At 35.6% G+C, this 9924-nt stretch overlaps 1 pseudogene; it reads right to left on the reverse strand.

The window, feature by feature from the left end:
* Positions 1 to 8033: 8033 nt before the first annotated feature.
* Positions 8034 to 8132, reverse strand: LOC132315284 (small nucleolar RNA R71; annotated as a pseudogene).
* Between the last annotated feature and the right edge of the window lie 1792 nt (positions 8133 to 9924).

The following is a 9924-nucleotide window of genomic DNA, read 5'->3' on the forward strand; positions in this document are numbered from 1 at the left end:
AAATAAATAAATATTTTTTCTTTTATAGATAAAAATTCAGGAGGCAAGGATAAGAAAATAGATGAGTAATCCTCCTGCTTCAATACAATGAATTATTATTATTATTATTATTATTATCATTATTATTATTATTTTGAAATTCAAGCAAATTGTATAAATAGTGTAAATATTTACAGTATATATTGGGCTGCAAAGCAAAAGGCGTAGACAAACAAGAAAATAAAGATCAAGGTCCGGATGCAGGACGCCCAAGAGCAGGTAAAATAAAAGAAGATCCAGGCCCAAAGAAAAGAGGCCCAACTGGCCACCCAACAAACAATTCAATAAATTTGAAATAATCCAATGAAAATAATAATAATAATTCTTCTTTCTTCATTCGGATCACATTCATATTTTCCATGATAATTAACAGAGATGCTGCACTACCATTTTATTTAAAAAAGGGTTTGAAATGATATTTTAATCTAAAATATTATAGATTCAAAAGACTAAAATACCCATTTTTGTTACTAATCATTTAATATAGGACGGTCAAAATCCATGACTCTATTTATCGTACTAAATTATAGTTACCGATTGTGATTTTTTTATAGAAAAGGTAAAATTGATTTTCATAATAATAAAATATTAATATATACAATAATATATACTCATATATAAATATATATACAATAATAATAATAATAATAAAATAAATAAAACTAATACAATTTCATTTAGCAATAGCACCAGCCATCATGTAACTAATACACACTTAGAACTTGGATCTTGAATTTTGAGGTACTTAATAAGCATCGACTCTAATATATACAAATTTTTCCTTGATGGTTGAATTAGTCCGTCCATTCTTCAGCAAAATGCAGCTAATGGACAAGGACCTTCTTCCACTGTATAAGTAAATTATTGTGATACCCCTCGGATTCGAGACACGAGTTGATCAGGCTCAGGCCCAAACCCGAGGAATATCGAACAATTAATACTTTAAACGAACATATAATACAAATCGAATTAAGAAATGAAGTTTAAACTGAAAGAAACTAAAAACCAAATCCTCAAAATATAATTATTGAAATCCATTAAATCCAAACTCCAAAACTCCATCAGTTTACAACTCGGGAATCCATCTCTAGTGGACCCCTAATAACATCCAGACTGAAAGTAAAACAACTGAAATAAACATCCAGAAATAAACTATTGAGAGAATCCTACATCGTCGGAAGAGTGGATAGAAACCTTTGCTCAGCACAAACACGTCTAGGTCTGGAACTGTCGTGTACCTGAAAAATAGAAGTGAGTCAGGCCCACGCGCAAGTTCTATACTACTACAATCCAAACAGAGGCCCGATACGCATATACATCCTAAACAATTCAACAATAGCTAATAGTCCGTAAGTATATATATAGTCACACTAAAGGACTCTCACTGGACTACAGGCCGGTCTCAACCTAAATAAAGATAACATGCTAAAACGCACACGAAGTGGGCATGTGTACCTAAACCTACACAGGGTACACCTTTAACCATCGTATCCAGCTATGCATCCCAATGCATATACGCTCCCTAACCATCGATCTTGAGACTCAAGCTCATATCGAGATACCATAACAGTATATTTAAAATCCATCCTGAATCCTAGTAGTGCCGCTCAACTAATCGTTGCCATGACACTACAATCAATAGGACTTACCCTTTAGTTAATCCAATTCTTAATCCAGAGTAGGTAGGTTTTGGTATTTTGAATCCAAACCGTCCTTAGTATACCACCGTCCCATACCGGTGTATACTATCCAATCATCCAGCAGTTGATAATATCAACAATTAAAGTAAACATCAACTAAATCCATACATCCCACACTTGATACCAACAGTAGTAATGTAAGCATCGATAAGTAGAGTACAAGTATATAAGTAAACATGCTCAGTACATACAGTTCCATAAAATCCGGTATACTATTAAGTTTAAATCTTAATAACATTCAACAGCCAGTAGTTGATTTTACAGATATCAAAGTAACTATCAACTAAGTTCATAACTCCAATAATTGATACAACTGAAATCATGAAAACATCAAAAACAGAAATACAGTAAGCATATAGACATATTTAATCTATAGTGTTTCCCCAAAATCCAGTAATATTAAGTTGGTTTAATTCTTAATATTATTCCAAGTTGGTTTAATTCTTAGTATTATTCCACACCAACTCATTCAGAATAGTTATCATTCAGATACATGATCATGATATACAGTTAAGCATGTTACAATTATATCATTCGTCTCAGAAGATTACTAATTCAGAGCGTTAAACATTACTAACTTTTTAATTCCTAAACATAGTGAAACTGTCTGATTAATTCCTCACGGTCCAAACTATTCTAAGCACATAAACTTAATTAATACCACATCTGGAGCCTTAATCTAACCATATACATCAATTATACCTTTCATATTAAATCCTGAACTCAACTGGAAACTTTAGAATCAACCATTGCATGCAAAACTGACTGGAACGAGAAAAAAAAAAAAAATCAAAACTCAGCAAGGATATGTCTCCACAAAGTGGAGCCGCCTCCTTTAGTCCTTGGAGCCAGCTCCCATACTTGGGAGCCACCTCCACATCAAAGGGAGCCGGCTCTCTCCCTCTCTGTCCCGTCTCTTCGCCTTTTGTCTCCGTTTTATACCTCTTCTACCTTACGCCATGACTTCCAAAGGCTGCAACCCAATCTCAGTACATTCCCAATCCATGCTTAAGTCCAGTTAACATTACATACATGGCTTTATATAGAGGTTTATGCAAGCAAACATCATGTTTTAACAGTTTTACAAAGCATAAAAACATACAGATAAAGTTCAGTTTAAGCACGAACAAATAATGTTTTAATTGATTCAATTAATCCTAAAACTATTTCAGAATGCAAAGAACACGAAACCTAAGGGAGAAAGGGAGGATAGAACTTGCCTTACACCAACGTTCATCTAAGTTTTCTGGCAAAACTCTCTCTGTTGGCTCACTGTTTTCCTTCCCAGCCATCTCCAATTCCCTCAGCCCTTACTCTATCGTAATAGTTTTTCTAAAACCCTAGTCAGAATACTACTTGAATATTTATAGGCCACTAACCCTAGGCTCAATTAAACCCTAAACATAATCCTCTCGACCCATAGAAAAACTAGGTTAATACTATGACGGCTGAACTGAAAACCTAATACAAAATAACCTATATGTACGCACGTTAAAACTAAGTAAATTTAATTAAATAATACATTAAAAAATAATTAATTAAAACCAAAAACAATTAATTAAACAATTAAAGCAATAAAGAAACAATTAACCAAGACAACTACAATTTAAATCAATTAAATCAACAATTAAATCAAGTAACTAAAAAACAATTAATTAAAAGAAAACAATTAATTAAAAATAAAATCAAGTAACTAAAAAATTAATTAATTAAAAGAAAACAATTAATTAAAATAAAATAAAACAATTAATTAAAATACCGAGACTATCCCTTTTGAAAATGAGGGGTATTACAATTATGCATTGATTTTAAAAATAAAAAATAATAATAAAAAAAATAAAAAAAAAGGGCTGTTCATTTTCAGTTTTTCGAGATCACGACTTGAATCAGAGACCTTGTCATCCGTCCATTGAATCATCGCACCTACGGTCCAACCAATCGAGAGAGAATTGATAAATTAACATCCTTCAGTTCGATCATGTGCACTCGATCAGTATTTCTAACATCTCTTATTCAAAAACTGAACATAAAACTTTGATATCATTGCGTCCTCAATGAAATATTCCCTTATCTAAGATGTGAACAAACCCCATAACATCTATGTCAAGCTTTTGGTTGAAGATTCGATACATTCAAAATGACTCGCTTTCTAATGAAACCCCTACAAGAAGAATGGATCGATCTTCCATATAGACGAAGACTCGATACATTCAAAATGACTCGCTTTCTAATGAAACCCGTACAAGGAAATGGTAGATAACATTTCTTATTCAAAAAATGTTCTACAATTGTGACTACTTTGATGGATTACACTTAGACTTGATGGGTTATGTGATGTCCATCACTTTTTTAATTTTCCCAGCATTTCTCATTTTGGCATAAATGATTATTTCATTACCTCGGGTTGTGTGCCATATTTGGGATTGTATGTCACGAAGGTTTTATAGTGATTTGGAATGTTTCATGGATTTTGGGAAGCATGGATACGCTAGTTGAACCGTTTGGACAGTTTATGGATTTTTTGGGCCAAGCGACCCATGTGGGTCCCACGTCGGGATTTTTGGGTTGCCATTATTTTTCTTAATTGAAAATAATTATCTTGGATGTCATTTATTTTATTCATGAGGGTGGAATAGTCATTTGATGATGGGATGGTATTTTGGTGGTTTAATGAAGAGGTGGGGGCATTTTGGTCTTTTGGCAAGGTCACACCTTTGACCCTTGGTGGGCTTGACACTTGGTGCACACTTGGCAACCATATGGTTTACCTTTGTATGACTCCTCCACGCAGCCTAGTGCAGATAGGAATTATTTTCTACATTTCCATTTTCTCCTTCCTTCGTCACCACCATTAGTGACCATCTTTGAGCTCATTATTGTGGGACTTATGGTGAGATTTTGATGGTGAGGTGTGAAGGAAAAATGACCTAGAGGAAGTAAGGTTTCCATTGATATATTATATGTGGTCATTCCTTAATCCATGGGTTTCAGAAAGTGCCCTGAAAAAAGGAGGATCTTAGTTATGCTTCAATGGAGAATTCTTCATCTTCATCATCTTGTTGGTGGGTTTGATCATCTCTTGGGTAGCTTTGGAGTGCTTTTGCCAAGGGTTTGAACTTCCTTGAGGTAGTATTGTCTAATGATGAGCGTTGAAAAGTGCACAATTAAACCCCCTTAAGCTTAGGTATTCTAGGACCTTTATCTATCTTACCTTCCCGTTTTAGACTAATTTCATGTTATTACCCTTTTTAGGTACTTATCCCAAAAATAAGTTAATTCAGCCAAATAAGACCTTAAAAGAAGCAATCCCAAGCTGAATGGAAGAAAGGAGCAAAGTAGAAGCAAAATGAAGCAAAGTGTGGAGATTCAGCATGTTCGATCGATCTCAGCAATCCTTCGATCGATCTCAGCAATCCTTCGATCGATTTGGAGTTGATCGATCTGGACACTTCAAGATGGATCCAAGCCTTTGTTCTTATCCAAAAGAATCCACCAAGTTCGATCGATCCAACACCTCTTCGATCGATTGAAAATATTCGATCTTATCCACACCTACCACCCCACCTACCACTTTTATCTCTTTCCCAAAATATCCCAAAATATCTTAGAGATTTATTTTTATTCAAAAAGGCGCTGCCAAGAATGATCGATCTCTGCAGCATTCGATGGATTTCACCTAAGTTCGATCGATCTTACCACAGTTCGATCGATCGAACTTCCTCAAGTTCGAAAAAAAAATAAGTTCTAGCTCATTAAAAGTTGGCTCATGGTGCAATCATTACAAGGACCTTAGTGCACGAATCTAGACCATTAGGTGTCACACTTGAGCCTCCTATATAAGGATTTTGAGCCATTTTTTAAACATAGCTTGGAGGATCTCATAATATCATCTCATATACTTAGAAACATTCTTAGAGAGGAAGAAAAAAAGGATGAGAGGCTAGAGACACATTCTTGAGAGTTCTTCCATTCTTCTAGGGTTTCCATCAAGAAGGAGGTCATTCCTACCATGAAGATAGCCCTTGAGGGTTGGATGACTACTTTAATGACTGGCTAAACATCTTCTTAGGGCTAGAGTTAGCCCTAAGCATGCTTTCTAGACTCTAATGCTTTGTATTTTGAGGGGATTTGTGTTGTAATCTTGTCTTGACACTTATTTTATATATGAATCTTGTTTATTCAATGATTTGTATAGTTTAATACTTCCAATTGATCATTTCATTCTATCCATATGTCTATGTCTACTAATATAGATGTTCGTGTGTTTATTTCTAGTTTTTGTGTTATTTATGCATGTCTATGTGTGTTGATGCTATAGATCTATAGATTGTCAAGGCATAGTGCTTAATAGAATACTATTGTTGTTTATTTGATGGTTCATACTCATGCCTTGATGGATTGTGCCTCTCTCTTAGTTTATTTAGTTTAATTTTCATGCCCTTAGCTTAGTTGTAGTGTAGTTGCCTTAGTTGTTAGATGGGAGGACAATCCATGCTTGTTGTTTGATATTCCATGTTTATGAATGCAAGTAGTATTATTCTCTAACCATGTGATGTGTTTGAATTGTGAGCTTAAAGGAAGGATTAATGGCTTAGTTTGATGTATTGTGCTATTCATTAGGTTGCTTAGACAATATATACTTAATTGGTCATCCATGCTTGTTGAAACAATCAATCACACACTCTCAAATTGCAACACATGTTTCCCCTCATTAATTATACATTGAATGTCCAGAATGGTGATATTTAATGGTGACCTCTAGACCCCAAGACCTCACTCTCTTATTTTCTCTAAATTTCATTTAATTTGCTTAATCTACATTAAACTTGTTTAGTTTAGTTTGTAGTCTAATCAACCAAACGCACCACCTTTTGATCACTCGATCTACTAACCCTATACATTGTTTCCATTGCAAATACGCTTAAAATCCCTTGGGACGATCCCTACTTACATTAGCTATATTTTTAGTTAGAGGTAGTAGTGGCTTTTACAAATTTAAATCTTGGCCACATTGCACACTCACACTCTTTTGCACATCTTTAGACGTTGGTGCGACGACACACCAAGTTTTTGGCGCCGTTGCCGGGGATTCTGAATTGGCAACGCCGTGTTTTGAAAACAAATAAGAATTAGTACTCTTTTGATCGTGTCTTTACTTTATTTTCTTTCTCGTTATTTATTGTATTTGTTCTTTTTTGGCTAGGTGCATTGAGCAAAGAAATCAAGCAAAGGAAGCAAGGAAGCCAAGTGAAGCTAAGCAAAAGCAAAAAGGATCTAAAATCTAAAAATTTGCAAAGCATAGCAAGGCTTGAAACTTAAAAGTTTAATTGAAGTTGTTTAAGGACCCTTTGTGAGATCTTTCTAACTCAATCTCTAGTTAAATCGTCGGCCCGCGTGGTGGCAAGTTTTTAAATTCTTAGATAAATCGTGAGCCCGTGTGGAGGCAATTTACTTTTACTTTGCATATTGTTCAAACATGGAAGTATGTGATCATTGTATGTGAAAAATGTTTGTTGATTAACTTGTTGTGGGGGCGAAGTAATTGTTATTTGCTTGTTATTTGTTTAGCTAGTGTATGTATGGTCATAGGTCATTAAATCCTACTCTTGTCCCTCCTAATTTGCATCTAGAATCGGTTGTTCGTAATCTTAGGGGAAGATGTAGTTCTCATCACTCCATTTTACCGATAGAGGAATTGAATGACGACCATATGGAGGACCTTGATCACATAGACCAACAAGGCATCCTCCACCCTAATGTGCATTATGAAAATATTCAAGTACCATTAGGCATGCCTAGACCATTCATTCCACCACAACAACAAGGCCAAATTCCATTAAGAATGCCTCAGCCAATTTTTGCTCCACAACCTCCCATTATGCATGCTAATCAAGGTGTTTGTTTAGCACCACCAATTGTGAATCCTCCCATTGCTTTAAGAGACCATTATGTGCCTAATGAATACAATGCACCCACTTGTATTCAATTGCCCCCATTTAGAGCACATCACTATGAGATTAAACTACAAACCATTCAAATGCTACCCAACTATCATGGACTTCCAAGTGAAGAACCGTACAAGCATTTGGATGAGTTTCTTGAAGTGTGTTCCACCGTGAAATACACGGACATGCTAAAAGAGGTTTTAAGACTTAAACTTTTTCCTTTCACCCTTAAAGACAAGGCAAAATATTGGTTCAACAATCTTAGGCCTTTTTTGATAACTTCTTGGGCGGAAATGCAACAAGAGTTCTTGAAAAAGTACTACCCGGTATCAAAGACCAATGACATGAGAACTTCAATTAGAGAATTTTCTCAAGGGTATGGGGAAATATTTCATGAGGCATAGGAAAGGTTTAATGACTTGCTTAGGAAATGCCCACATTATGACATACCTAAGTGGCAACTAGTTCAATATTTCTTTGAAAGTTTACCGGATAATCACAAGGGTATGGTTGATACATCTATGGGTGGTTCTTATCTTGACAAGCATGAGGATGATGTGTGGCAATTGTATAAAAGTATGAGTGAGAATTCAATGTATATATCTTTATCCTCTAAAAATGGTAGAAATCTAGGTGGAAGGAAGAATGTTGACTTATATCAAGTTGACAATTCCAATGACATAACCGCCGAGATAAAATCCTTATCTCAAAGGTTTGATCAATTTTTTATCAACCAAACTTCGGTGAATCAAGTATCTTCCTCCCCAATCATGTTCATCATCGTGTATTTAATGAATCTTGCATGACTTGTTCAATTGTTTTACATTCTACTTTCAATTGTCCCCATGGACATGTGTTAAGTGAAAACCATGAGCAAGTTAATACTACATTTGTCAACCAAGGGAATAGTCCCTATGGCACTCATTACAATTCAAGTTGAAGGAACCATCCAAACTTCTCTTGGAAAATTTAAGGGGAAGGCTCAAACCTTCCCCAAGGTGGTTTTCAAAACAAGTATGTTCCACCTCCAATGCAAGGCCAAGGTTCCCAAGGTTTTAGATCATCATCATTTCAATCATGTGTCAATCAATTCTCTAATTCTCATTTTCCTAACCACTCATCATATTCTCAAAGGAATTCTAAGAGTCCTGCTTTTGAGGAGAAAGTGTTAACCGCTCTAGGCACTTTAGAGGTGAATACTCAATTGCTTCATTCCCATTCTCAATCCATTTCTAAGCTAGAAACCCATGTCGGGCAAATAGCTAGTACTTTGAATGCTAGAGAGAAAGGGAAGATGTTATCGAATGCACCACCAAAGCAACAATGTGTTGTGGAGACTCATTCCTCATCGGAAGGTCACACAATTAACATGTCAATGCGGTGACAACCTTGAGAAGTGGGAGAATTATGGACAACCAGGTGAGTATGTCCAATGAAGAGAGTGAATCAGTGCAACCAAAAGTTGACACCCATCCCATTTCACATCCTATTCCTCCTTCATTGCATGTGCATGACCCCTTTGTTGAAAAAGTAATAGGAAATGATTTGAACAGAGTTTTGAAAGATGATTTAAAAAATTCTTGTGACAGTTTGAAAAATTTTTGTGTTGAAAATTCTTCAAAGAAAAATTTTGAAAAAGTTTTTGAGCCTAAAGCTCCATTTTCGATGCCTTGAAAGGATCCATTTTTCTTGAAAAATAAAAGACCAAGACCAATGAAATCATTGATGTGTTTAGACAAGTAAAGATCAATCTTCCGTTTTTGGATACAATTAAGCAAATTCCGGCTTATGCAAAATTCTTGAAAGATTTTTGCACCCAAAAGAGGTAGAACAAAAGCCAAGCACCAAGGAAAATAGTCTTGACCGAGCAAGTGAGCTCCATTTTGCAACATAACACTCTCCCAAAGTTTAAGGACCCTGGTTCATCTATTACCTCTTGCATAATCGGTGACCATGTTATTAATCGGGCTCTTCTAGACTTAGGAGCAAGTGTTAACCTTCTTCCATATTCGGTATATGTCAAATTGGGCTTAGGAGACTTAAAACCGACGTCGGTAGTTTTGCAACTTGCTGACCGATCCATCAAAAGGCCCCGGGGTATCATAGAGGATGTTTTGATTAAGATTGATAAGTTCTTCTTCCCCGTTGATTTCGTCGTCATAGACACAGAACCGTTTCTGAACCCCAAGAGCCAAATTCCCGTTATCCTTGGCCGTCCCTTCTTGGCAATCGCAAATGCC

This window comes from Cornus florida, unplaced genomic scaffold (genome assembly GCF_030987335.1).
Source record: "Cornus florida cultivar Cherokee Brave unplaced genomic scaffold, ASM3098733v1 CherokeeBrave_3.0.0_Hap2_Chr06, whole genome shotgun sequence".
NCBI lineage: Eukaryota > Viridiplantae > Streptophyta > Magnoliopsida > Cornales > Cornaceae > Cornus > Cornus florida.